This window comes from Euprymna scolopes, chromosome 37 (assembly GCF_053919585.1).
Source record: "Euprymna scolopes isolate OS-2025 chromosome 37, ASM5391958v1, whole genome shotgun sequence".
Lineage (NCBI taxonomy): Eukaryota > Metazoa > Mollusca > Cephalopoda > Sepiida > Sepiolidae > Euprymna > Euprymna scolopes.
The window spans coordinates 13456619-13473346 of record NC_136518.1 but is presented as its reverse complement, the minus strand read 5'-3'; the positions used below and the strand labels follow the sequence as shown (position 1 = coordinate 13473346).

At 37.6% G+C, this 16728-nt stretch overlaps 93 non-coding genes across 93 annotated transcripts; all 93 read left to right on the top strand.

Annotated features, from left to right (window-relative positions):
• Positions 1-6: 6 nt before the first annotated feature.
• Trnal-uaa (transfer RNA leucine (anticodon UAA)) lies at positions 7-89 on the top strand. Its single transcript has one exon. It is a non-coding gene; the product is annotated as a tRNA-Leu (tRNA).
• Positions 90-178: 89 nt separating this feature from the next.
• On the top strand, positions 179-260 carry Trnal-uaa (transfer RNA leucine (anticodon UAA)). The gene has a single exon. It is a non-coding gene; the product is annotated as a tRNA-Leu (tRNA).
• Positions 261-350: 90 nt separating this feature from the next.
• On the top strand, positions 351-433 carry Trnal-uaa (transfer RNA leucine (anticodon UAA)). The gene has a single exon. It is a non-coding gene; the product is annotated as a tRNA-Leu (tRNA).
• A 262-nt stretch (positions 434-695) lies between these two features.
• Trnal-uaa (transfer RNA leucine (anticodon UAA)) lies at positions 696-778 on the top strand. The gene has a single exon. It is a non-coding gene; the product is annotated as a tRNA-Leu (tRNA).
• Positions 779-867: 89 nt separating this feature from the next.
• Positions 868-950, top strand: Trnal-uaa (transfer RNA leucine (anticodon UAA)). The gene has a single exon. It is a non-coding gene; the product is annotated as a tRNA-Leu (tRNA).
• Positions 951-1040: 90 nt separating this feature from the next.
• Trnal-uaa (transfer RNA leucine (anticodon UAA)) lies at positions 1041-1123 on the top strand. Its single transcript has one exon. It is a non-coding gene; the product is annotated as a tRNA-Leu (tRNA).
• A 90-nt stretch (positions 1124-1213) lies between these two features.
• Positions 1214-1296, top strand: Trnal-uaa (transfer RNA leucine (anticodon UAA)). Its single transcript has one exon. It is a non-coding gene; the product is annotated as a tRNA-Leu (tRNA).
• Positions 1297-1385: 89 nt separating this feature from the next.
• Positions 1386-1468, top strand: Trnal-uaa (transfer RNA leucine (anticodon UAA)). The gene has a single exon. It is a non-coding gene; the product is annotated as a tRNA-Leu (tRNA).
• A 90-nt stretch (positions 1469-1558) lies between these two features.
• On the top strand, positions 1559-1641 carry Trnal-uaa (transfer RNA leucine (anticodon UAA)). The gene has a single exon. It is a non-coding gene; the product is annotated as a tRNA-Leu (tRNA).
• A 90-nt stretch (positions 1642-1731) lies between these two features.
• Positions 1732-1814, top strand: Trnal-uaa (transfer RNA leucine (anticodon UAA)). Its single transcript has one exon. It is a non-coding gene; the product is annotated as a tRNA-Leu (tRNA).
• An 89-nt stretch (positions 1815-1903) lies between these two features.
• Positions 1904-1985, top strand: Trnal-uaa (transfer RNA leucine (anticodon UAA)). Its single transcript has one exon. It is a non-coding gene; the product is annotated as a tRNA-Leu (tRNA).
• Positions 1986-2075: 90 nt separating this feature from the next.
• Trnal-uaa (transfer RNA leucine (anticodon UAA)) lies at positions 2076-2158 on the top strand. The gene has a single exon. It is a non-coding gene; the product is annotated as a tRNA-Leu (tRNA).
• Positions 2159-2248: 90 nt separating this feature from the next.
• On the top strand, positions 2249-2331 carry Trnal-uaa (transfer RNA leucine (anticodon UAA)). The gene has a single exon. It is a non-coding gene; the product is annotated as a tRNA-Leu (tRNA).
• Positions 2332-2421: 90 nt separating this feature from the next.
• On the top strand, positions 2422-2504 carry Trnal-uaa (transfer RNA leucine (anticodon UAA)). The gene has a single exon. It is a non-coding gene; the product is annotated as a tRNA-Leu (tRNA).
• Positions 2505-2594: 90 nt separating this feature from the next.
• Positions 2595-2677, top strand: Trnal-uaa (transfer RNA leucine (anticodon UAA)). Its single transcript has one exon. It is a non-coding gene; the product is annotated as a tRNA-Leu (tRNA).
• An 89-nt stretch (positions 2678-2766) lies between these two features.
• Trnal-uaa (transfer RNA leucine (anticodon UAA)) lies at positions 2767-2849 on the top strand. Its single transcript has one exon. It is a non-coding gene; the product is annotated as a tRNA-Leu (tRNA).
• Positions 2850-2939: 90 nt separating this feature from the next.
• Positions 2940-3022, top strand: Trnal-uaa (transfer RNA leucine (anticodon UAA)). The gene has a single exon. It is a non-coding gene; the product is annotated as a tRNA-Leu (tRNA).
• Positions 3023-3112: 90 nt separating this feature from the next.
• Trnal-uaa (transfer RNA leucine (anticodon UAA)) lies at positions 3113-3195 on the top strand. Its single transcript has one exon. It is a non-coding gene; the product is annotated as a tRNA-Leu (tRNA).
• Positions 3196-3457: 262 nt separating this feature from the next.
• Positions 3458-3540, top strand: Trnal-uaa (transfer RNA leucine (anticodon UAA)). Its single transcript has one exon. It is a non-coding gene; the product is annotated as a tRNA-Leu (tRNA).
• Positions 3541-3630: 90 nt separating this feature from the next.
• On the top strand, positions 3631-3713 carry Trnal-uaa (transfer RNA leucine (anticodon UAA)). The gene has a single exon. It is a non-coding gene; the product is annotated as a tRNA-Leu (tRNA).
• An 89-nt stretch (positions 3714-3802) lies between these two features.
• Positions 3803-3885, top strand: Trnal-uaa (transfer RNA leucine (anticodon UAA)). The gene has a single exon. It is a non-coding gene; the product is annotated as a tRNA-Leu (tRNA).
• Positions 3886-3975: 90 nt separating this feature from the next.
• On the top strand, positions 3976-4058 carry Trnal-uaa (transfer RNA leucine (anticodon UAA)). The gene has a single exon. It is a non-coding gene; the product is annotated as a tRNA-Leu (tRNA).
• A 90-nt stretch (positions 4059-4148) lies between these two features.
• Positions 4149-4231, top strand: Trnal-uaa (transfer RNA leucine (anticodon UAA)). Its single transcript has one exon. It is a non-coding gene; the product is annotated as a tRNA-Leu (tRNA).
• An 89-nt stretch (positions 4232-4320) lies between these two features.
• On the top strand, positions 4321-4403 carry Trnal-uaa (transfer RNA leucine (anticodon UAA)). The gene has a single exon. It is a non-coding gene; the product is annotated as a tRNA-Leu (tRNA).
• A 90-nt stretch (positions 4404-4493) lies between these two features.
• On the top strand, positions 4494-4576 carry Trnal-uaa (transfer RNA leucine (anticodon UAA)). Its single transcript has one exon. It is a non-coding gene; the product is annotated as a tRNA-Leu (tRNA).
• Positions 4577-4666: 90 nt separating this feature from the next.
• Positions 4667-4749, top strand: Trnal-uaa (transfer RNA leucine (anticodon UAA)). Its single transcript has one exon. It is a non-coding gene; the product is annotated as a tRNA-Leu (tRNA).
• Positions 4750-4839: 90 nt separating this feature from the next.
• On the top strand, positions 4840-4921 carry Trnal-uaa (transfer RNA leucine (anticodon UAA)). The gene has a single exon. It is a non-coding gene; the product is annotated as a tRNA-Leu (tRNA).
• Positions 4922-5010: 89 nt separating this feature from the next.
• On the top strand, positions 5011-5092 carry Trnal-uaa (transfer RNA leucine (anticodon UAA)). The gene has a single exon. It is a non-coding gene; the product is annotated as a tRNA-Leu (tRNA).
• A 90-nt stretch (positions 5093-5182) lies between these two features.
• Positions 5183-5265, top strand: Trnal-uaa (transfer RNA leucine (anticodon UAA)). Its single transcript has one exon. It is a non-coding gene; the product is annotated as a tRNA-Leu (tRNA).
• A 90-nt stretch (positions 5266-5355) lies between these two features.
• On the top strand, positions 5356-5438 carry Trnal-uaa (transfer RNA leucine (anticodon UAA)). The gene has a single exon. It is a non-coding gene; the product is annotated as a tRNA-Leu (tRNA).
• Positions 5439-5527: 89 nt separating this feature from the next.
• Positions 5528-5610, top strand: Trnal-uaa (transfer RNA leucine (anticodon UAA)). Its single transcript has one exon. It is a non-coding gene; the product is annotated as a tRNA-Leu (tRNA).
• Positions 5611-5700: 90 nt separating this feature from the next.
• On the top strand, positions 5701-5783 carry Trnal-uaa (transfer RNA leucine (anticodon UAA)). Its single transcript has one exon. It is a non-coding gene; the product is annotated as a tRNA-Leu (tRNA).
• Positions 5784-5873: 90 nt separating this feature from the next.
• On the top strand, positions 5874-5956 carry Trnal-uaa (transfer RNA leucine (anticodon UAA)). Its single transcript has one exon. It is a non-coding gene; the product is annotated as a tRNA-Leu (tRNA).
• A 90-nt stretch (positions 5957-6046) lies between these two features.
• Trnal-uaa (transfer RNA leucine (anticodon UAA)) lies at positions 6047-6129 on the top strand. The gene has a single exon. It is a non-coding gene; the product is annotated as a tRNA-Leu (tRNA).
• A 90-nt stretch (positions 6130-6219) lies between these two features.
• Positions 6220-6302, top strand: Trnal-uaa (transfer RNA leucine (anticodon UAA)). The gene has a single exon. It is a non-coding gene; the product is annotated as a tRNA-Leu (tRNA).
• A 90-nt stretch (positions 6303-6392) lies between these two features.
• Trnal-uaa (transfer RNA leucine (anticodon UAA)) lies at positions 6393-6475 on the top strand. The gene has a single exon. It is a non-coding gene; the product is annotated as a tRNA-Leu (tRNA).
• A 90-nt stretch (positions 6476-6565) lies between these two features.
• On the top strand, positions 6566-6648 carry Trnal-uaa (transfer RNA leucine (anticodon UAA)). The gene has a single exon. It is a non-coding gene; the product is annotated as a tRNA-Leu (tRNA).
• Positions 6649-6738: 90 nt separating this feature from the next.
• On the top strand, positions 6739-6821 carry Trnal-uaa (transfer RNA leucine (anticodon UAA)). Its single transcript has one exon. It is a non-coding gene; the product is annotated as a tRNA-Leu (tRNA).
• Positions 6822-6910: 89 nt separating this feature from the next.
• Positions 6911-6993, top strand: Trnal-uaa (transfer RNA leucine (anticodon UAA)). The gene has a single exon. It is a non-coding gene; the product is annotated as a tRNA-Leu (tRNA).
• Positions 6994-7082: 89 nt separating this feature from the next.
• Positions 7083-7165, top strand: Trnal-uaa (transfer RNA leucine (anticodon UAA)). Its single transcript has one exon. It is a non-coding gene; the product is annotated as a tRNA-Leu (tRNA).
• An 89-nt stretch (positions 7166-7254) lies between these two features.
• Trnal-uaa (transfer RNA leucine (anticodon UAA)) lies at positions 7255-7337 on the top strand. Its single transcript has one exon. It is a non-coding gene; the product is annotated as a tRNA-Leu (tRNA).
• Positions 7338-7426: 89 nt separating this feature from the next.
• Trnal-uaa (transfer RNA leucine (anticodon UAA)) lies at positions 7427-7509 on the top strand. Its single transcript has one exon. It is a non-coding gene; the product is annotated as a tRNA-Leu (tRNA).
• An 89-nt stretch (positions 7510-7598) lies between these two features.
• On the top strand, positions 7599-7681 carry Trnal-uaa (transfer RNA leucine (anticodon UAA)). Its single transcript has one exon. It is a non-coding gene; the product is annotated as a tRNA-Leu (tRNA).
• A 90-nt stretch (positions 7682-7771) lies between these two features.
• On the top strand, positions 7772-7854 carry Trnal-uaa (transfer RNA leucine (anticodon UAA)). Its single transcript has one exon. It is a non-coding gene; the product is annotated as a tRNA-Leu (tRNA).
• An 89-nt stretch (positions 7855-7943) lies between these two features.
• Positions 7944-8026, top strand: Trnal-uaa (transfer RNA leucine (anticodon UAA)). Its single transcript has one exon. It is a non-coding gene; the product is annotated as a tRNA-Leu (tRNA).
• Positions 8027-8116: 90 nt separating this feature from the next.
• On the top strand, positions 8117-8199 carry Trnal-uaa (transfer RNA leucine (anticodon UAA)). The gene has a single exon. It is a non-coding gene; the product is annotated as a tRNA-Leu (tRNA).
• A 90-nt stretch (positions 8200-8289) lies between these two features.
• On the top strand, positions 8290-8372 carry Trnal-uaa (transfer RNA leucine (anticodon UAA)). The gene has a single exon. It is a non-coding gene; the product is annotated as a tRNA-Leu (tRNA).
• Positions 8373-8461: 89 nt separating this feature from the next.
• Positions 8462-8544, top strand: Trnal-uaa (transfer RNA leucine (anticodon UAA)). The gene has a single exon. It is a non-coding gene; the product is annotated as a tRNA-Leu (tRNA).
• Positions 8545-8634: 90 nt separating this feature from the next.
• On the top strand, positions 8635-8717 carry Trnal-uaa (transfer RNA leucine (anticodon UAA)). The gene has a single exon. It is a non-coding gene; the product is annotated as a tRNA-Leu (tRNA).
• Positions 8718-8807: 90 nt separating this feature from the next.
• Positions 8808-8890, top strand: Trnal-uaa (transfer RNA leucine (anticodon UAA)). Its single transcript has one exon. It is a non-coding gene; the product is annotated as a tRNA-Leu (tRNA).
• A 90-nt stretch (positions 8891-8980) lies between these two features.
• Positions 8981-9063, top strand: Trnal-uaa (transfer RNA leucine (anticodon UAA)). The gene has a single exon. It is a non-coding gene; the product is annotated as a tRNA-Leu (tRNA).
• A 90-nt stretch (positions 9064-9153) lies between these two features.
• On the top strand, positions 9154-9236 carry Trnal-uaa (transfer RNA leucine (anticodon UAA)). The gene has a single exon. It is a non-coding gene; the product is annotated as a tRNA-Leu (tRNA).
• An 89-nt stretch (positions 9237-9325) lies between these two features.
• Positions 9326-9408, top strand: Trnal-uaa (transfer RNA leucine (anticodon UAA)). Its single transcript has one exon. It is a non-coding gene; the product is annotated as a tRNA-Leu (tRNA).
• Positions 9409-9496: 88 nt separating this feature from the next.
• Trnal-uaa (transfer RNA leucine (anticodon UAA)) lies at positions 9497-9579 on the top strand. The gene has a single exon. It is a non-coding gene; the product is annotated as a tRNA-Leu (tRNA).
• Positions 9580-9669: 90 nt separating this feature from the next.
• On the top strand, positions 9670-9752 carry Trnal-uaa (transfer RNA leucine (anticodon UAA)). The gene has a single exon. It is a non-coding gene; the product is annotated as a tRNA-Leu (tRNA).
• A 90-nt stretch (positions 9753-9842) lies between these two features.
• On the top strand, positions 9843-9925 carry Trnal-uaa (transfer RNA leucine (anticodon UAA)). Its single transcript has one exon. It is a non-coding gene; the product is annotated as a tRNA-Leu (tRNA).
• A 262-nt stretch (positions 9926-10187) lies between these two features.
• Trnal-uaa (transfer RNA leucine (anticodon UAA)) lies at positions 10188-10270 on the top strand. Its single transcript has one exon. It is a non-coding gene; the product is annotated as a tRNA-Leu (tRNA).
• Positions 10271-10360: 90 nt separating this feature from the next.
• Trnal-uaa (transfer RNA leucine (anticodon UAA)) lies at positions 10361-10443 on the top strand. The gene has a single exon. It is a non-coding gene; the product is annotated as a tRNA-Leu (tRNA).
• Positions 10444-10532: 89 nt separating this feature from the next.
• Trnal-uaa (transfer RNA leucine (anticodon UAA)) lies at positions 10533-10615 on the top strand. Its single transcript has one exon. It is a non-coding gene; the product is annotated as a tRNA-Leu (tRNA).
• An 89-nt stretch (positions 10616-10704) lies between these two features.
• On the top strand, positions 10705-10787 carry Trnal-uaa (transfer RNA leucine (anticodon UAA)). Its single transcript has one exon. It is a non-coding gene; the product is annotated as a tRNA-Leu (tRNA).
• A 90-nt stretch (positions 10788-10877) lies between these two features.
• Trnal-uaa (transfer RNA leucine (anticodon UAA)) lies at positions 10878-10960 on the top strand. Its single transcript has one exon. It is a non-coding gene; the product is annotated as a tRNA-Leu (tRNA).
• A 90-nt stretch (positions 10961-11050) lies between these two features.
• Trnal-uaa (transfer RNA leucine (anticodon UAA)) lies at positions 11051-11133 on the top strand. Its single transcript has one exon. It is a non-coding gene; the product is annotated as a tRNA-Leu (tRNA).
• A 90-nt stretch (positions 11134-11223) lies between these two features.
• Positions 11224-11306, top strand: Trnal-uaa (transfer RNA leucine (anticodon UAA)). Its single transcript has one exon. It is a non-coding gene; the product is annotated as a tRNA-Leu (tRNA).
• Positions 11307-11395: 89 nt separating this feature from the next.
• Trnal-uaa (transfer RNA leucine (anticodon UAA)) lies at positions 11396-11478 on the top strand. Its single transcript has one exon. It is a non-coding gene; the product is annotated as a tRNA-Leu (tRNA).
• A 91-nt stretch (positions 11479-11569) lies between these two features.
• Positions 11570-11652, top strand: Trnal-uaa (transfer RNA leucine (anticodon UAA)). The gene has a single exon. It is a non-coding gene; the product is annotated as a tRNA-Leu (tRNA).
• A 90-nt stretch (positions 11653-11742) lies between these two features.
• Positions 11743-11825, top strand: Trnal-uaa (transfer RNA leucine (anticodon UAA)). Its single transcript has one exon. It is a non-coding gene; the product is annotated as a tRNA-Leu (tRNA).
• A 90-nt stretch (positions 11826-11915) lies between these two features.
• Trnal-uaa (transfer RNA leucine (anticodon UAA)) lies at positions 11916-11998 on the top strand. The gene has a single exon. It is a non-coding gene; the product is annotated as a tRNA-Leu (tRNA).
• An 89-nt stretch (positions 11999-12087) lies between these two features.
• Trnal-uaa (transfer RNA leucine (anticodon UAA)) lies at positions 12088-12170 on the top strand. Its single transcript has one exon. It is a non-coding gene; the product is annotated as a tRNA-Leu (tRNA).
• Positions 12171-12260: 90 nt separating this feature from the next.
• Positions 12261-12343, top strand: Trnal-uaa (transfer RNA leucine (anticodon UAA)). Its single transcript has one exon. It is a non-coding gene; the product is annotated as a tRNA-Leu (tRNA).
• A 90-nt stretch (positions 12344-12433) lies between these two features.
• Trnal-uaa (transfer RNA leucine (anticodon UAA)) lies at positions 12434-12516 on the top strand. Its single transcript has one exon. It is a non-coding gene; the product is annotated as a tRNA-Leu (tRNA).
• Positions 12517-12606: 90 nt separating this feature from the next.
• Positions 12607-12689, top strand: Trnal-uaa (transfer RNA leucine (anticodon UAA)). The gene has a single exon. It is a non-coding gene; the product is annotated as a tRNA-Leu (tRNA).
• An 89-nt stretch (positions 12690-12778) lies between these two features.
• Positions 12779-12861, top strand: Trnal-uaa (transfer RNA leucine (anticodon UAA)). The gene has a single exon. It is a non-coding gene; the product is annotated as a tRNA-Leu (tRNA).
• An 89-nt stretch (positions 12862-12950) lies between these two features.
• Trnal-uaa (transfer RNA leucine (anticodon UAA)) lies at positions 12951-13033 on the top strand. The gene has a single exon. It is a non-coding gene; the product is annotated as a tRNA-Leu (tRNA).
• Positions 13034-13123: 90 nt separating this feature from the next.
• Positions 13124-13206, top strand: Trnal-uaa (transfer RNA leucine (anticodon UAA)). Its single transcript has one exon. It is a non-coding gene; the product is annotated as a tRNA-Leu (tRNA).
• Positions 13207-13295: 89 nt separating this feature from the next.
• On the top strand, positions 13296-13378 carry Trnal-uaa (transfer RNA leucine (anticodon UAA)). The gene has a single exon. It is a non-coding gene; the product is annotated as a tRNA-Leu (tRNA).
• An 89-nt stretch (positions 13379-13467) lies between these two features.
• Trnal-uaa (transfer RNA leucine (anticodon UAA)) lies at positions 13468-13550 on the top strand. Its single transcript has one exon. It is a non-coding gene; the product is annotated as a tRNA-Leu (tRNA).
• Positions 13551-13640: 90 nt separating this feature from the next.
• Positions 13641-13723, top strand: Trnal-uaa (transfer RNA leucine (anticodon UAA)). Its single transcript has one exon. It is a non-coding gene; the product is annotated as a tRNA-Leu (tRNA).
• A 90-nt stretch (positions 13724-13813) lies between these two features.
• On the top strand, positions 13814-13896 carry Trnal-uaa (transfer RNA leucine (anticodon UAA)). The gene has a single exon. It is a non-coding gene; the product is annotated as a tRNA-Leu (tRNA).
• A 90-nt stretch (positions 13897-13986) lies between these two features.
• On the top strand, positions 13987-14069 carry Trnal-uaa (transfer RNA leucine (anticodon UAA)). The gene has a single exon. It is a non-coding gene; the product is annotated as a tRNA-Leu (tRNA).
• Positions 14070-14159: 90 nt separating this feature from the next.
• On the top strand, positions 14160-14242 carry Trnal-uaa (transfer RNA leucine (anticodon UAA)). Its single transcript has one exon. It is a non-coding gene; the product is annotated as a tRNA-Leu (tRNA).
• A 90-nt stretch (positions 14243-14332) lies between these two features.
• Positions 14333-14415, top strand: Trnal-uaa (transfer RNA leucine (anticodon UAA)). The gene has a single exon. It is a non-coding gene; the product is annotated as a tRNA-Leu (tRNA).
• An 89-nt stretch (positions 14416-14504) lies between these two features.
• Positions 14505-14587, top strand: Trnal-uaa (transfer RNA leucine (anticodon UAA)). The gene has a single exon. It is a non-coding gene; the product is annotated as a tRNA-Leu (tRNA).
• A 90-nt stretch (positions 14588-14677) lies between these two features.
• Trnal-uaa (transfer RNA leucine (anticodon UAA)) lies at positions 14678-14760 on the top strand. The gene has a single exon. It is a non-coding gene; the product is annotated as a tRNA-Leu (tRNA).
• Positions 14761-14850: 90 nt separating this feature from the next.
• Trnal-uaa (transfer RNA leucine (anticodon UAA)) lies at positions 14851-14933 on the top strand. The gene has a single exon. It is a non-coding gene; the product is annotated as a tRNA-Leu (tRNA).
• Positions 14934-15023: 90 nt separating this feature from the next.
• Trnal-uaa (transfer RNA leucine (anticodon UAA)) lies at positions 15024-15106 on the top strand. Its single transcript has one exon. It is a non-coding gene; the product is annotated as a tRNA-Leu (tRNA).
• A 90-nt stretch (positions 15107-15196) lies between these two features.
• Trnal-uaa (transfer RNA leucine (anticodon UAA)) lies at positions 15197-15279 on the top strand. The gene has a single exon. It is a non-coding gene; the product is annotated as a tRNA-Leu (tRNA).
• A 90-nt stretch (positions 15280-15369) lies between these two features.
• Trnal-uaa (transfer RNA leucine (anticodon UAA)) lies at positions 15370-15452 on the top strand. The gene has a single exon. It is a non-coding gene; the product is annotated as a tRNA-Leu (tRNA).
• Positions 15453-15541: 89 nt separating this feature from the next.
• Positions 15542-15624, top strand: Trnal-uaa (transfer RNA leucine (anticodon UAA)). The gene has a single exon. It is a non-coding gene; the product is annotated as a tRNA-Leu (tRNA).
• Positions 15625-15714: 90 nt separating this feature from the next.
• Positions 15715-15797, top strand: Trnal-uaa (transfer RNA leucine (anticodon UAA)). The gene has a single exon. It is a non-coding gene; the product is annotated as a tRNA-Leu (tRNA).
• A 90-nt stretch (positions 15798-15887) lies between these two features.
• On the top strand, positions 15888-15970 carry Trnal-uaa (transfer RNA leucine (anticodon UAA)). The gene has a single exon. It is a non-coding gene; the product is annotated as a tRNA-Leu (tRNA).
• Positions 15971-16060: 90 nt separating this feature from the next.
• Positions 16061-16143, top strand: Trnal-uaa (transfer RNA leucine (anticodon UAA)). Its single transcript has one exon. It is a non-coding gene; the product is annotated as a tRNA-Leu (tRNA).
• Positions 16144-16233: 90 nt separating this feature from the next.
• Trnal-uaa (transfer RNA leucine (anticodon UAA)) lies at positions 16234-16316 on the top strand. The gene has a single exon. It is a non-coding gene; the product is annotated as a tRNA-Leu (tRNA).
• A 90-nt stretch (positions 16317-16406) lies between these two features.
• On the top strand, positions 16407-16489 carry Trnal-uaa (transfer RNA leucine (anticodon UAA)). Its single transcript has one exon. It is a non-coding gene; the product is annotated as a tRNA-Leu (tRNA).
• Positions 16490-16728: the final 239 nt, after the last annotated feature.

Genomic DNA, 16728 nt, shown 5'->3' with positions numbered 1-16728 from the left:
GTTGACAGCACGATGGCCGAGTGGTTAAGGCGTTGGATTTAAGTTCCAATGGACAAGTGTCCGCGTGGGTTCGACCCCCACTCGTGCTAAATACTTGTTATATTTTGACAAATTATATATGACTAAAATTAGAAGATTAAGCAAATATAAAAAGAATTATGTTCACTAGAGGGCAGAGAGCACGATGGACGGGTGGTTAAGGCGTTGGACTTAAGTTCCAATGGACAGTGTCCGCGTGGGTTCGAACCCCACTCGTGCTAAATACTTGTTATATTTTGACACAATAAATATGATTGAAATTAGAGGATTAAGTAAAAAATAAAAAGAGTTATGTTCACACGGATGTAGACAGCACGATGGCCGAGTGGTTAAGGCGTTGGACTTAAGTTCCAATGGACAAGTGTCCGCGTGGGTTCGAACCCCACTCGTGCTAAATACTTGGTATATTTTGACAAATTAAATATGATTAAAATTGGACGATTAAGTAAAAAATAAAAAGAGTTATGTTCACTAGGATACAGAGAGCACGATGGCCGAGTGGTTAAGGCGTTGGACTTAAGTTCCAATGGGCAAGTGTCAGCGTTGGTTCGACCCCACTCGTGCTAAATACTTGTTATATTTTGACACAATAAATATGATTAAAATTAGAGGATTAAGTAAAAAATAAAAAGAGTTATGTTCACACGGATGTAGACAGAACGATGGCCGAGTGGTTAAGGCGTTGGACTTAAGTTCCAATGGACAAGTGTCCGCGTGGGTTCGAACCCCACTCGTGCTAAATACTTGTTATGTTTTGACAAATTATATATGACTAAAATTAGAAGATTAAGCAAATATAAAAAGAATTATGTTCATTAGAGTACAGAGAGCACGATGGCCGAGTGGTTAAGGCGTTGGACTTAAGTTCCAATGGACAAGTGTCCGCGTGGGTTCGAACCCCACTCGTGCTAAATACTTGTTATATTTTGACAAATTAAATATGATTGAAATTAGAAGATTAAGTAAAAAATAAAAAGAGTTATGTTCACTAGGATACAGAGAGCACGATGGCCGATTGGTTAAGGCGTTGGACTTAAGTTACAATGGACAAGTGTCCGCGTGGGTTCGAACCCCACTCGTGCTAAATACTTGTTATATTTTGACAAAATAAATATGATTAAAATTAGAGGATTAAGAAAAAAATAAAAAGAGTTATGTTCACGCGGATGTAGACAGCACGATGGCCGAGTGGTTAAGGCGTTGGACTTAAGTTCCAATGGACAAGTGTCCGCGTGGGTTCGAACCCCACTCGTGCTAAATACTTGTTATATTTTTACAAATTATATATGACTAAAATAAGAAGATTAAGCAAATATAAAAAGCATTATGTTTACTATAGTACAGAGAGCACGATGGCCGAGTGGTTAAGGCGTTGGACTTAAGTTCCAATGGACAAGTGTCCGCGTGGGTTCGAACCCCACTCGTGCTAAATACTTGTTATATTTTGACAAATTATATATGATTAAAATTAGAAGATTAAGTAAAAAATAAAAAGAGTTATGTCCACTAGGATGTTGACAGTATGATGGCCGAGTGGTTAAGGCGTTGGACTTAAGTTCCAATGGACAAGTGTCCGCGTGGGTTCGAACCCCACTCGTGCTAAATACTTGTTATATTTTGACAAATTATATATGATTAAAATTAGAAGATTAAGTAAAAAATAAAAAGAGTTATGTTCACTAGGATGTTGACAGCACGATGGCCGAGTGGTTAAGGCGTTGGACTTAAGTTCCAATGGACAAGTGTCCGCGTGGGTTCGACCCCCACTCGTGCTAAATACTTGTTATATTTTGACAAATTATATATGACTAAAATTAGAAGATTAAGCAAATAAAAAAAGAATTATGTTCACTAGAGGGCAGAGAGCACGATGGACGGGTGGTTAAGGCGTTGGACTTAAGTTCCAATGGACAGTGTCCGCGTGGGTTCGAACCCCACTCGTGCTAAATACTTGTTATATTTTGACACAATAAATATGATTGAAATTAGAGGATTAAGTAAAAAATAAAAAGAGTTATGTTCACACGGATGTAGACAGCACGATGGCCGAGTGGTTAAGGCGTTGGACTTAAGTTCCAATGGACAAGTGTCCGCGTGGGTTCGAACCCCACTCGTGCTAAATACTTGTTATATTTTGACAAATTATATATGATTAAAATTAGAAGATTTAGTAAAAAAAAAAAAATGTTATGTTCACTACGATGTTGACAGCACGATGGGCGAGTGGTTAAGGCGTTGGACTTAAGTTCCAATGGACAAGTGTCCGCGTGTGTTAGAACCCCACTCGTGCTAAATACTTGTTATATTTTGACAAAATAAATATGATTAAAATTAGAGGATTAAGTAAAAAATAAAAAGAGTTATGTTCACACGGATGTAGACAGCACGATGGGCGAGTGGTTAAGGCGTTGGACTTAAGTTCCAATGGACAAGTGTCCGCGTGGGTTCGAACCCCACTCGTGCTAAATACTTGTTGTATTTTGACAAATTATATATGATTAAAATTAGAAGATTTAGTAAAAAATAAAAAGAGTTATGTTCACGCGGATGTAGACAGCACGATGGCCGAGTGGTTAAGGCGTTGGACTTAAGTTCCAATGGACAAGTGTCCGCGTGGGTTCGAACCCCACTCGTGCTAAATACTTGTTATATTTTGACAAATTATATATGACTAAAATAAGAAGATTAAGCAAATATAAAAAGCATTATGTTTACTATAGTACAGAGAGCACGATGGCCGAGTGGTTAAGGCGTTGGACTTAAGTTCCAATGGACAAGTGTCCGCGTGGGTTCGAACCCCACTCGTGCTAAATACTTGTTATATTTTGACAAATTATATATGATTAAAATTAGAAGATTAAGTAAAAAATAAAAAGAGTTATGTCCACTAGGATGTTGACAGTATGATGGCCGAGTGGTTAAGGCGTTGGACTTAAGTTCCAATGGACAAGTGTCCGCGTGGGTTCGACCCCCACTCGTGCTAAATACTTGTTATATTTTGACACAATAAATATGATTGAAATTAGAGGATTAAGTAAAAAATAAAAAGAGTTATGTTCACACGGATGTAGACAGCACGATGGCCGAGTGGTTAAGGCGTTGGACTTAAGTTCCAATGGACAAGTGTCCGCGTGGGTTCGAACCCCACTCGTGCTAAATACTTGGTATATTTTGACAAATTAAATATGATTAAAATTGGACGATTAAGTAAAAAATAAAAAGAGTTATGTTCACTAGGATACAGAGAGCACGATGGCCGAGTGGTTAAGGCGTTGGACTTAAGTTCCAATGGGCAAGTGTCAGCGTTGGTTCGACCCCACTCGTGCTAAATACTTGTTATATTTTGACACAATAAATATGATTAAAATTAGAGGATTAAGTAAAAAATAAAAAGAGTTATGTTCACACGGATGTAGACAGCACGATGGGCGAGTGGTTAAGGCGTTGGACTTAAGTTCCAATGGACAAGTGTCCGCATGGGTTCGAACCCTACTCGTGCTAAATACTTGTTGTATTTTGACAAATTATATATGATTAAAATTAGAAGATTTAGTAAAAAATAAAAAGAGTTATGTTCACTAGGATGTTGACAGCACGATGGCCGAGTGGTTAAGGCGTTGGACTTAAGTTCCAATGGACAAGTGTCAGCGTGGGTTCGAACCCCACTCGTGCTAAATACTTGTTATGTTTTGACAAATTATATATGACTAAAATTAGAAGATTAAGCAAATATAAAAAGAATTATGTTCATTAGAGTACAGAGAGCACGATGGCCGAGTGGTTAAGGCGTTGGACTTAAGTTCCAATGGACAAGTGTCCGCGTGGGTTCGAACCCCACTCGTGCTAAATACTTGTTATATTTTGACAAATTAAATATGATTGAAATTAGAAGATTAAGTAAAAAATAAAAAGAGTTATGTTCACTAGGATACAGAGAGCACGATGGCCGATTGGTTAAGGCGTTGGACTTAAGTTACAATGGACAAGTGTCCGCGTGGGTTCGAACCCCACTCGTGCTAAATACTTGTTATATTTTGACAAAATAAATATGATTAAAATTAGAGGATTAAGAAAAAAATAAAAAGAGTTATGTTCACGCGGATGTAGACAGCACGATGGCCGAGTGGTTAAGGCGTTGGACTTAAGTTCCAATGGACAAGTGTCCGCGTGGGTTCGAACCCCACTCGTGCTAAATACTTGTTATATTTTGACAAATTATATATGATTAAAATTAGAAGATTAAGCAAATATAAAAAGAATTATGTTTACTATAGTACAGAGAGCACGATGGCCGAGTGGTTAAGGCGTTGGACTTAAGTTCCAATGGACAAGTGTCCGCGTGGGTTCGAACCCCACTCGTGCTAAATACTTGTTATATTTTGACAAATTATATATGATTAAAATTAGAAGATTAAGTAAAAAATAAAAAGAGTTATGTCCACTAGGATGTTGACAGCACGATGGCCGAGTGGTTAAGGCGTTGGACTTAAGTTCCAATGGACAAGTGTCCGCGTGGGTTCGAACCCCACTCGTGCTAAATACTTGTTATATTTTGACAAAATAAATATGATTAAAATTAGAGGATTAAGTAAAAAATAAAAAGAGTTATGTTCACACGGATGTAGACAGCACGAGGGCCGAGTGGTTAAGGCGTTGGACTTAAGTTCCAATGGACAAGTGTCCGCGTGTGTTCGAACCCCACTCGTGCTAAATACTTGTTATATTTTGACAAAATAAATATGATTAAAATTAGAGGATTAAGTAAAAAATAAAAAGAGTTATGTTCACTAGGATACAGAGAGCACGATGGCCGAGTGGTTAAGGCGTTGGACTTAAGTTCCAATGGACAAGTGTCAGCGTTGGTTCGACCCCACTCGTGCTAAATACTTGTTATATTTTGACAAATTATACATGACTAAAATTAGAAGATTAAGCAAATATAAAAAGAATTATGTTCACTAGAATACAGAGAGCACGATGGACGGGTGGTTAAGGCGTTGGACTTAAGTTCCAATGGACAGTGTCCGCGTGGGTTCGAACCCCACTCGTGCTAAATACTTGTTATATTTTGACACAATAAATATGATTAAAATTAGAGGATTAAGTAAAAAATAAAAAGAGTTATGTTCACACGGATGTAGACAGCACGATGGCCGAGTGGTTAAGGCGTTGGACTTAAGTTCCAATGGACAAGTGTCCGCGTGGGTTCGAACCCCAGTCGTGCTAAATACTTGTTATATTTTGACAAATTATATATGATTAAAATAAGAAGATTTAGTAAAAAAACAAAAAAGTTATGTTCACTAGGATGTTGACAGCACGATGGGCGAGTGGTTAAGGCGTTGGACTTAAGTTCCAATGGACAAGTGTCCGCGTGGGTTCGAACCCCGCTCGTGCTAAATACTTGTTATGTTTTGACAAATTATATATGACTAAAATTAGAAGATTAAGCAAATATAAAAAGAATTATGTTCACTAGAGTACAGAGAGCACGATGGCCGAGTGGTTAAGGCGTTGGACTTAAGTTCCAATTGACAAGTGTCCGCGTGGGTTCGAACCCCGCTCGTGCTAAATACTTGTTATATTTTGACAAAATAAATATTATTAAAATTAGAGGATTAAGTAAAAAATAAAAAGAGTTATGTTCACACGGATGTAGACAGCACGATTGTCGATTGGTTAAGGCGTTGGACTTAAGTTCCAATGGACAAGTGTCCGCGTGGGTTCGAACCCCACTCGTGCTAAATACTTGTTACATTTTGACAAATTAAATATGATTGAAATTAGAAGATTAAGTAAAAAATAAAAAGAGTTATGTTCACTAGGATACAGAGAGCACGATGGCCGATTGGTTAAGGCGTTGGACTTAAGTTCCAATGGACAAGTGTCCGCGTGGGTTCGAACCCCACTCGTGCTAAATACTTGTTATATTTTGACAAATTATATATGATTAAAATTAGAAGATTAAGTAAAAAATAAAAAGAGTTATGTTCACTAGGATGTTGACAGCACGATGGCCGAGTGGTTAAGGCGTTGGACTTAAGTTCCAATGGACAAGTGTCCGCGTAGGTTCGAACCCCACTCGTGCTAAATACTTGTTATATTTTGACAAATTATATATGATTAAAATTAGAAGATTAAGTAAAAAATAAAAAGAGTTATGTTAACTAGGATGTTGACAGCACAATGGCCGAGTGGTTAAGGCGTTGGACTTAAGTTCCAATGGACAAGTGTCCGCGTGGGTTCGAACCCCACTCGTGCTAAATACTTGTTATATTTTGACAAATTAAATATGATTAAAATTAGAAGATTAAGTAAAAAATAAAAAGAGTTATGTTCACACGGATGTAGACAGCACGATGGCCGAGTGGTTAAGGCGTTGGACTTAAGTTCCAATTGAAAAGTGTCCGCGTGGGTTCGAACCCCACTCGTGCTAAATACTTGTTATATTTTGACAAATTAAATATGATTAAAATTAGACGATTAAGTAAAAAAAAAAAAGAGTTATGTTCACTAGGATGTAGACAGCACGATGGCCGAGTGGTTAAGGCGTTGGACTTAAGTTCAAATGGACAAGTGTCCGCGTGGGTTCGAACCCCACTCATGCTAAATACTTGTTATATTTTGACAAATTATATACGATTAAAACTAGAAGATTAAGTAAAAAATAAATAGAGTTATGTTCACTAGGATGTTGACAGCACGCTTGCCGAGTGGTTAAGGCGTTGGACTTAAGTTCCACTGGACAAGTGTCCGCGTGGGTTCGAACCCCACTCGTGCTAAATACTTGTTGTATTTTGAAAAATTATATATGACTAAAATTAGAAGATTAAGCAAATATAAAAAGAATTATGTTCACTAGAGAACAGAGAGAACGATGGCCGAGTTGTTAAGGCGTTGGACTTAAGTTTCAATGGACAAGTGTCCGCATGGGTTCGAACCCCACTCGTGCTAAAAACTTGTTATATTTTGACAAATTATATATGACTAAAATTAGAAGATTAAGCAAATATAAAAAGAATTATGTTCACTAGAGTACAGAGAGCACGATGGCCGAGTGGTTAAGGCGTTGGACTTAAGTTCCAATGGACAAGTGTCTGCGTGGGTTCGAACTCCACTCGTGCTAAATACTTGTTATATTTTGACAAAATTAATATGATTAAATTAGAGGATTAAGTAAAAAATAAAAAGAGTTATTTTCACTAGGATGTAGACAGCACGATGGCCGAGTGGTTAAGGCGTTGGACTTAAGTTCCACTGGACAAGTGTCCGCGTGGGTTCGAACCCCACTCGTGCTAAATACTTGTTGTATTTTGAAAAATTATATATGACTAAAATTAGAAGATTAAGCAAATATAAAAAGAATTATGTTCACTAGAGAACAGAGAGCACGATGGCCGAGTGGTTAAGGCGTTGGACTTAAGTTTCAATGGACAAGTGTCCGCATGGGTTCGAACCCCACTCGTGCTAAAAACTTGTTATATTTTGACAAATTATATATGACTAAAATTAGAAGATTAAGCAAATATAAAAAGAATTATGTTCACTAGAGTACAGAGAGCACGATGGCCGAGTGGTTAAGGCGTTGGACTTAAGTTCCAATGGACAAGTGTCCGCGTGGGTTCGAACCCCACTCGTGCTAAATACTTGTTATATTTTGACAAATTAAATATGATTAAAATTAGAAGATTAAGTAAAAAATAAAAAGAGTTACGTTCACACGGATGTAGACAGCACGATGGCCGAGTGGTTAAGGCGTTGGACTTAAGTTCCAATGGAAAAGTGTCCGCGTGGGTTCGAACCCCACTCGTGCTAAATACTTGTTATATTTTGACAAATTATACGTGACTAAAATTAGAAGATTAAGCAAATATAAAAAGAATTATGTTCACTAGAATACAGAGAGCACGATGGCCGAGTGGTTAAGGCGTTGGACTTAAGTTCCAATGGACAAGTGTCCGCGTGGGTTCGAACCCCACTCGTGCTAAATACTTGTTATATTTTGACACAATGAATATGATTAAAATTAGAGGATTAAGTAAAAAATAAAAAGAGTTATGTTCACACGGATGTAGACAGCACGATGGCCGAGTGGTTAAGGCGTTGGACTTAAGTTCCAATGGACAAGTGTCCGCGTGGGTTCGAACCCCACTCGTGCTAAATACTTGTTGTATTTTGACAAATTATATATGATTAAAATTAGAAGATTTAGTAAAAAATAAAAAAAGTTATGTTCACTAGGATGTTGACAGCACGATGGCCGAGTGGTTAAGGCGTTGGACTTAAGTTCCAATGGAAAAGTGTCCGCGTGGGTTCGAACCCCACTCGTGCTAAATACTTGTTATGTTTTGACAAATTATATATGACTAAAATTAGAAGATTAAGCAAATATAAAAAGAATTATGTTCACTAGAGTACAGAGAGCACGATGGCCGAGTGGTTAAGGCGTTGGACTTAAGTTCCAATGGACAAGTGTCCGCGTGGGTTCGAACCCCGCTCGTGCTAAATACTTGTTATATTTTGACAAAATAAATATGATTAAAATTAGAGGATTAAGTAAAAAATAAAAAGAGTTGTGTTCACACGGATGTAGACAGCACGATGGCCGAGTGGTTAAGGCGTTGGACTTAAGTTCCAATGGACAAGTGTCCGCGTGGGTTCGAACCCCACTCGTGCTAAATACTTGTTATATTTTGACAAATTAAATATGATTGAAATTAGAAGATTAAGTAAAAAATAAAAAGAGTTATGTTCACTAGGATACAGAGAGCACGATGGGCGAGTGGTTAAGGCGTTGGACTTAAGTTCCAATGGACAAGTGTCCGCGTGGGTTCGAACCCCACTCGTGCTAAATACTTGTTATATTTTGACAAAATAAATATGATTAAAATTAGAGGATTAAGTACAAAAAAAAAAGAGTTATGTTCACGCGGATGTAGACAGCACGATGGCCGAGTGGTTAAGGCGTTGGACTTAAGTGCCAATGGACAAGTGTCCGCGTGGGTTCGAACCCCACTCGTGCTAAATACTTGTTATATTTTGACAAATTAAATATGATTAAAATTACAAGATTAAGTAAAAAATAAAAAGAGTTATGTTCACTAGGATACAGAGAGCACGATGGGCGAGTTGTTAAGGCGTTGGACTTAAGTTCCAATGGACAAGTGTCCGCGTGGGTTCGAACCCCACTCGTGCTAAATACTTGTTATATTTTGACAAATTATATATGACTAAAATTAGAAGATTAAGCAAAAATAAAAAGAATTATGTTTACTAGAGTACAGAGAGGACGATGGCCGAGTGGTTAAGGCGTTGGACTTAAGTTCCAATGGACAAGTGTCCGCGTGGGTTCGAACCCCACTCGTGCTTAATACTTGTTATATTTTGACAAATTATATATGACTAAAATTAGAATATTAAGCAAATATAAAAGAATTATGTTCACTAGAGTACAGAGAGCACGATGGCCGAGTGGTTAAGGCGTTGGACTTAAGTTCCAATGGACAAGTGTCCGCGTGGGTTGGAACCCCACTCGTGCTAAATACTTGTTATATTTTGACAAAAAAAATATAATTAAAATTAGAGGATTAATTAAAAAATAAAAAGAGTTATGTTCACACGGATGTAGACAGCACGATGGCCGAGTGGTTAAGGCGTTAGACTTAAGTTCCAACGGACAAGTCTTTGCGTGGGTTCGAACCCCACTCGTGCTAAATACTTGTTATATTTTGACAAATTAAATATGATAAAAATTAGAAGATTAAGTAAAAAATAAAAAGAGTGATGTTCACTAGGATACAGAGAGAACGATGGCCGAGTGGTTAAGGCGTTGGACTTAAGTTCCAATGGACAAGTGTCTGCGTGGGTTCGAACCCCACTCGTGCTAAATACTTGTTATATTTTGACAAATTATATATGATTAAAATTAGAAGATTAAGTAAAAAATAAAAAGAGTTGTATTCACTAGGATGTTGACAGCACGATGGCCGAGTGGTTAAGGCGTTGGACTTAAGTTCCAGTGGACAAGTGTCAGCATGGGTTCGAACCCTACTAGTGCTAAATACTTGTTATATTGTGACAAATTATATATGACTAAAATTAGAAGATTAAGCAAATATAAAAAGAATTATGTTCACTAGAGAACAGAGAGCACGATGGCCGAGTGGTTAAGGCGTTGGGCTTAAGTTCCAATGGACAAGTGTCCGCGTGGGTTCGAACCCCACTCGTGCTAAATACTTGTTATATTTTGACAAAATAAATATGATTTAAATTAGAGGATTAAGTATAAAAAAAAAAGAGTTATGTTCACGCGGATGTAGACAGCACGATGGCCGAGTGGTTAAGGCGTTGGACTTAAGTTCCAATGGACAAGTGTCCGCGTGGGTTCGATCCCCACTCGTGCTAAATACTTGTTATATTTTGACAAATTATATATGACTAAAATTAGAAGATTAAACAAAAATAAAAAGAATTGTGTTTACTAGAGTACAGAGAGGACGATGGCCGAGTGGTTAAGGCGTTGGACTTAAATTCCAATGGACAAGTGTCCGCGTGGGTTCGAACCCCACTCGTGCTAAATACTTGTTATATTTTGACAAATTATATATGACTACAATTAGAATATTAAGCAAATATAAAAAGAATTATGTTCACTAGGGTACAGAGAGAACGATGGCCGAGTGGTTAAGGCGTTGGACTTAAGTTCCAATGGACAAGTGTCCGCGTGGGTTCGAACCCCACTCGTGCTAAATACTTGTTATATTTTGACAAAATAAATATGATTAAAATTAGAGGATTAATTAAAAAATAAAAAGAGTTATGTTCACACGGATGTAGACAGCACGATGGCCGAGTGGTTAAGGCGTTGGACTTAAGTTCCAATGGACAAGTCTTTGCGTGGGTTCGAACCCCACGCGTGCTAAATACTTGTTATATTTTGACAAATTAAATATGATAAAAATTAGAAGATTAAGTAAAAAAAAAAAAGAGTGATGTTCACTAGGATGCAGAGAGCAGGATGGCCGAGTTGTTAAGGCGTTGGACTTAAGTTCCAATGGACAAGTGTCTGCGTGGGTTCGAACCCCACTCGTGCTAAATACTTGTTATATTTTGACAAAATAAATATGATTAAAATTAGAGGATTAAGTAAAAAATAAAAAGAGTTATGTTCACACGCATGTAGACAGCACGATGGCCGAGTGGTTAAGGCGTTGGACTTAAGTTCCAATGGACAAGTGTCCGCGTGGGTTCGAACCCCACTCATGCTAAATACTTGTTGTATTTTGACAAATTATATATGACTAAAATTAGAAGATTAAGCAAATATAAAAAGAATTATGTTCACTAGAGAACAGAGAGCACGATGGCCGAGTGGTTAAGGCGTTGGGCTTAAGTTCCAATGGACAAGTGTCCGCGTGGGTTCGAACCCCACTCGTGCTAAATACTTGTTATATTTTGACAAAATAAATATGATTAAAATTAGAGGATTAAGTAACAAAAAAAAAAGAGTTATGTTCACGCGGATGTAGACAGCACGATGGCCGAGTGGTTAAGGCGTTGGACTTAAGTTCCAATGGACAAGTGTCCGCGTGGGTTCGAACCCCACTCGTGCTAAATACTTGTTATTTTTTGACAAAATAAATATGATTAAAATTAGAAGATTAAGTAAAAAATAAAAAGAGTTATGTTCACTAGGATACAGAGAGCACGATGGCCGAATGGTTAAGGCGTTGGACTTAAGTTCCAATGGTCAAGTGTCCGCGTGGGTTCGAACCCCACTCGTGCTAAATACTTGTTATATTTTGACAAATTATATATGATTAAAATTAGAAGATTAAGTAAAAAATAAAAAGAGTTGTATTCACTAGGATGTTGATAGCACGATGGCCGAGTGGTTTAGGCGTTGGACTTAAGTTCCAATGGACAAGTGTCCGCATGGGTTCGAACCCTACTCGTGCTAAATACTTGTTATATTGTGACAAATTATATATGACTAAAATTAGAAGATTAAGCAAATATAAAAAGAATTATGTTCACTAGAGAACAGAGAGCACGATGGCCGAGTGGTTAAGGCGTTGGGCTTAAGTTCCAATGGACAAGTGTCCGCGTTGGTTAGAACCCCACTCGTGCTTAATACTTGTTATATTTTGACAAAATAAATATGATTAAAATTAGAGGATTAAGTAAAAAATAAAAAGAGTTATGTTCACTAGGACACAGAGAGCACGATGGCCGAGTGGTTAAGGCGTTGGACTTAAGTTCCAATGGACAAGTGTCCGCGTGGGTTCGAACCCCACTCGTGCTTAATACTTGTTATATTTTGACAAAATAAATATGATTAAAATTAGAGGATTAAGTAAAAAATAAAAAGAGTTATGTTCGCTAGGACACAGAGAGCACGATGGCCGAGTTGTTAAGGCGTTGGACTTAAGTTCCAATGGACAAGTGTCCGCGTGGGTTCGAACCCCACTCGTGCTAAATACTTGTTATATTTTGACAAAATAAATATGATTAAAATTAGAGGATTAAGTAAAAAATAAAAAGAGTTATGTTCACTAGGACACAGAGAGCACGATGGCCGAGTGGTTAAGGCGTTGGACTTAAGTTCCAATGGACAAGTGTCCGCGTGGGTTTGAACCCCACTCGTGCTAAATACTTGTTATATTTTGACAAATTATATATGACTAAAATTAGAAGATTAAGCAAATATAAAAAGACTTATGTTCACTAGAGTACAGAGAGCACGATGGCCGAATGGTTAAGGCGTTGGACTTAAGTTCCAATGGACAAGTGTCAGCGTGGGTTCGAACCCCACTCGTGCTAAATACTTGTAATTTTTGACAAAATAAATATGATTAAAATTAGAAGATTAAGTAAAAAATAAAAAGAGTTATGTTCACTAGGATACAGAGAGCACGATGGCCGAGTGGTTAAGGCGTTGGACTTAAGTTCCAATGGACAAGTGTCCGCGTGGGTTCGAACCCCACTCGTGCTAAATACTTGTTATATTTTGACAAATTATATATGATTAAAATTAGAAGATTAAGTAAAAAATAAAAAGAGTTGTATTCACTAGGATGTTGACAGCACGATGGCCGAGTGGTTAAGGCGTTGGACTTAAGTTCCAATGGACAAGTGTCCGCATGGGTTCGAACCCTACTCGTGCTAAATACTTGTTATATTGTGACAAATTATATATGACTAAAATTAGAAGATTAAGCAAATATAAAAAGAATTATGTTCAGACGGATGTAGACAGCACGATGGCCGAGTGGTTAAGGCGTTGGACTTAAGTTCCAAGGGACAAGTGTCCGCGTGGGTTCGAACCCCACTTGTGCTAAATACTTGTTATATTTTGACAAATTATATATGACTAAAATTAGAAGATTAAGCAAATATTAAAAGAATTATGTTCACTAGAGTACCGAGAGCACGATGGCCGAGTGGTTAAGGCGTTGGACTTAAGTTCCAATGGACAAGTGTCCGCGTGGGTTCGAACCCCACAAGTGCTAAATACTTTTTATATTTTGACTAAATAAATATGATTAAAATTAGAGGATTAAGTAAAAAATAAAAAGAGTTATGTTCACACGCATGTAGACAGCACGATGGCCGAGTGGTTAAGGCGTTGGACTTAAGTTCCAATGGACAAGTGTCCGCATGGGTTCGAACCCCACTCGTGCTAAATACTTGTTATATTTTGACAAATTAAATATGATTAAAATTAGAAGATTAAGTAAAAAATAAAAAGAGGTGTGTTTACAAGGATACAGAGAGCACGATGGCCGAGTGGTTAAGGCGTTGGTCTTAAGTTCCAATGGACAAGTGTACGCGTGGGTTCGAACCCCACTCGTGCTAAATACTTGTTACATTTTGACAAAATAAATATTATTAAAATTAGAGGATTAAGTAAAAAATAAAAAGAGTTATGTTCACTAGGATGTAGACGGCACGATGGCCGAGTGGTTAAAGCGTTGGACTTAAGTTCCAGTGGACAAGTGTCAGCGTGGGTTCGAACCCCACTCGTGCTAAATACTTGTTATATTTTGACAAATCAAATATGATTAACATTAGAAGATTAAGTAAAATATAAACAGAGTTATGTTCACTAGGATACAGAGAGCACGATTGCCGACTGGTTAAGGCGTTGGACTTAAGTTCCAATGGACAAGTGTCCGCGTGGGTTCGAACCCCACTCGTGCTAAATACTTGTTATATTTTGACAAATTCTATATGATTAAAATTAGAAGATTAAGTAAAAAATAAAAAGAGTTATGTTCACTAGGATGTTGACAGCACGATGGCCGAGTGGTTAAGGCGTTGGACTTAAGTTCCAATGGACAAGCGTCCGCGTGGGTGCGAACCCCACTCGTGCTAAATACTTGTTATATTTTGACAAATTATATATGACTAAAATGAGAAGATTAAGAAAATATAAAAAGAATTATGTTCACTAGAGTACAGAGAGCACGAGGGCCGAGTGGTTAAGGCGTTGGACTTAAGTTCCAATGGACAAGTGTCCGTGTGGGTTCGAACCCCGCACGTGCTAAATACTTGTTATATTTTGACAAAATAAATATGATTAAAATTAGAGGATTAAGTAAAAAATAAACAGAGTTATGTTCACTAGGATGTAGGCAGCACGATGGCCGAGTGGTTAAGGCGTTGGACTTAAGTTCCAATGGACAAGTGTCCGCGTGGGTTCGATCCCCACTCGTGCTAAATACTTGTTATATTTTGACAAATTAAATATGATTAAAATTAGAAGATTAAGTAAAAAATAAAAAGAGTTATGTTCACTAGGATACAGAGAGCACGATGGCCGAGTGGTTAAGGCGTTGGACTTAAGTTCCAATGGACAAGTGTCCGCGTGGGTTCGAACCCCACTCGTGCTAAATACTTGTTATATTTTTACAAAATAAATATGATTAAAATTAGAGGATTAAGTAAAAAATAAAAAGAGTTATGTTCAGGCGGATGTAGACGGCACGATGGCCGAGTGGTTAAGGCGTTGGACTTAAGTTCCAATGGACAAGTGTCCGCGTGGGATCGAACCCCACTCGTGCTAAATACTTGTTATATTTTGACAAATTAAATATGATTAAAATTAGAAGATTAAGTAAAAAATAAAAAGAGTTATGTTCACTAGGATACAGAGAGCACGATTGCCGAGTGGTTAAGGCGTTGGACTTAAGTTCCAATGGACAAGTGTCCGCGTGGGTTCGAACCCCACTCGTGCTAAATACTTGTTATATTTTGACAAATTATATATGATTAAAATTAGAAGATTAAGTAAAAAATAAAAAGAGTTATGTCCACTAGGATGTTGACAGCGCGATGGCCGAGTGGTTAAGGCGTTGGACTTAAGTTCCAATGGACAAGTTTCCGCGTGGATTCGAACCCCACTCGTGCTAAATACTGGTTATATTTTGACAAATTATATATGACTAAAATTAGAAGATTAAGCAAATATAAAAAGAATTATGTTCACTAGAGTACAGAGAGCACGATGGCCGTGTGGTTAAGGCGTTGGACTTAAGTTCCAATGGACAAGTGTGCGCGTGGGTTCGAACCCCACTCGTGCTAAATACTTGTTATATTTTGACAAAATAAATATGCTAAAAATTAGAGGATTAAGTAAAAAATAAAAAGAGTTATGCTCACTAGGATGTAGACAGCACGATGGCCGAGTGGTTAAGGCGTTGGACTTAAGTTCCAATGGACAAGTGTCCGTGTGAGTTCGAACCCCACTCGTGCTAAATACTTGTTATATTTTGACAAAATAAATATGATTAAAATTAGAAGATTAAGAAAAAAATAAAAAGAGTTATGTTCACTAGGGTACAGAGAGCACGATGGCCGTGTGGTTAAGGCGTTGGACTTAAGTTCCAATGGACAAGTGTCCGCGTGGGTTCGAACCCCACTCGTGCTAAATACTTGTTATATTTTGACAAAATAAATATGCTAAAAATTGGAGGATTAAGTAAAAAATAAAAAGAGTTATGTTCACTAGGATGTAGACAGCACGATGGCCGAGAGGTTAAGGCGTTGGACTTAAGTTCCAATGGACAAGTGTCCGCGTGGGTTCGAACCCCACTCGTGCTAAATACTTGTTATATTTTGACAAATAAAATATGATTAAAATTAGAAGATTAAGAACAACATAAAAAGAGTTATGTTCACTAGGGTACAGAGAGCACGATGGCCGAGTGGTTAAGGCGTTGGACTTAAGTTCCAATGGACAAGTGTCCGCGTGGGTTCGAACCCCACTCGTGCTTAATACTTGTTATATTTTGACAAAAAAAATATGATTAAAATTAGAGGATTAAGTAAAAATTAAAAAGAGTTATGTTCACACGGATGTAGACAGCACGATGGCCGAGTGGTTAAGGTGTTGGACTTAAGTTCCAATGGACAAGTGTCCGCGTGGGTTCGAACCCCACTCGTGCTAAATACTTGTTGCATTTTGACAAATTATATATGATTAAAATTAGAAGATTTTGTAAACAATAAAAAGAGTTGTGTTCACTAGGATGTTGACAGCACGATGGCCGAGTTGTTAAGGCGTTGGACTTAAGTTCCTATGGACAAGTGACCGCGTGGGTTCAGACACCACTCGTGCTAAATACTTGTTATATTTTGACAAATTATATATGACTAAAATTAGAAGATTAAGCAAATATAAAAAGA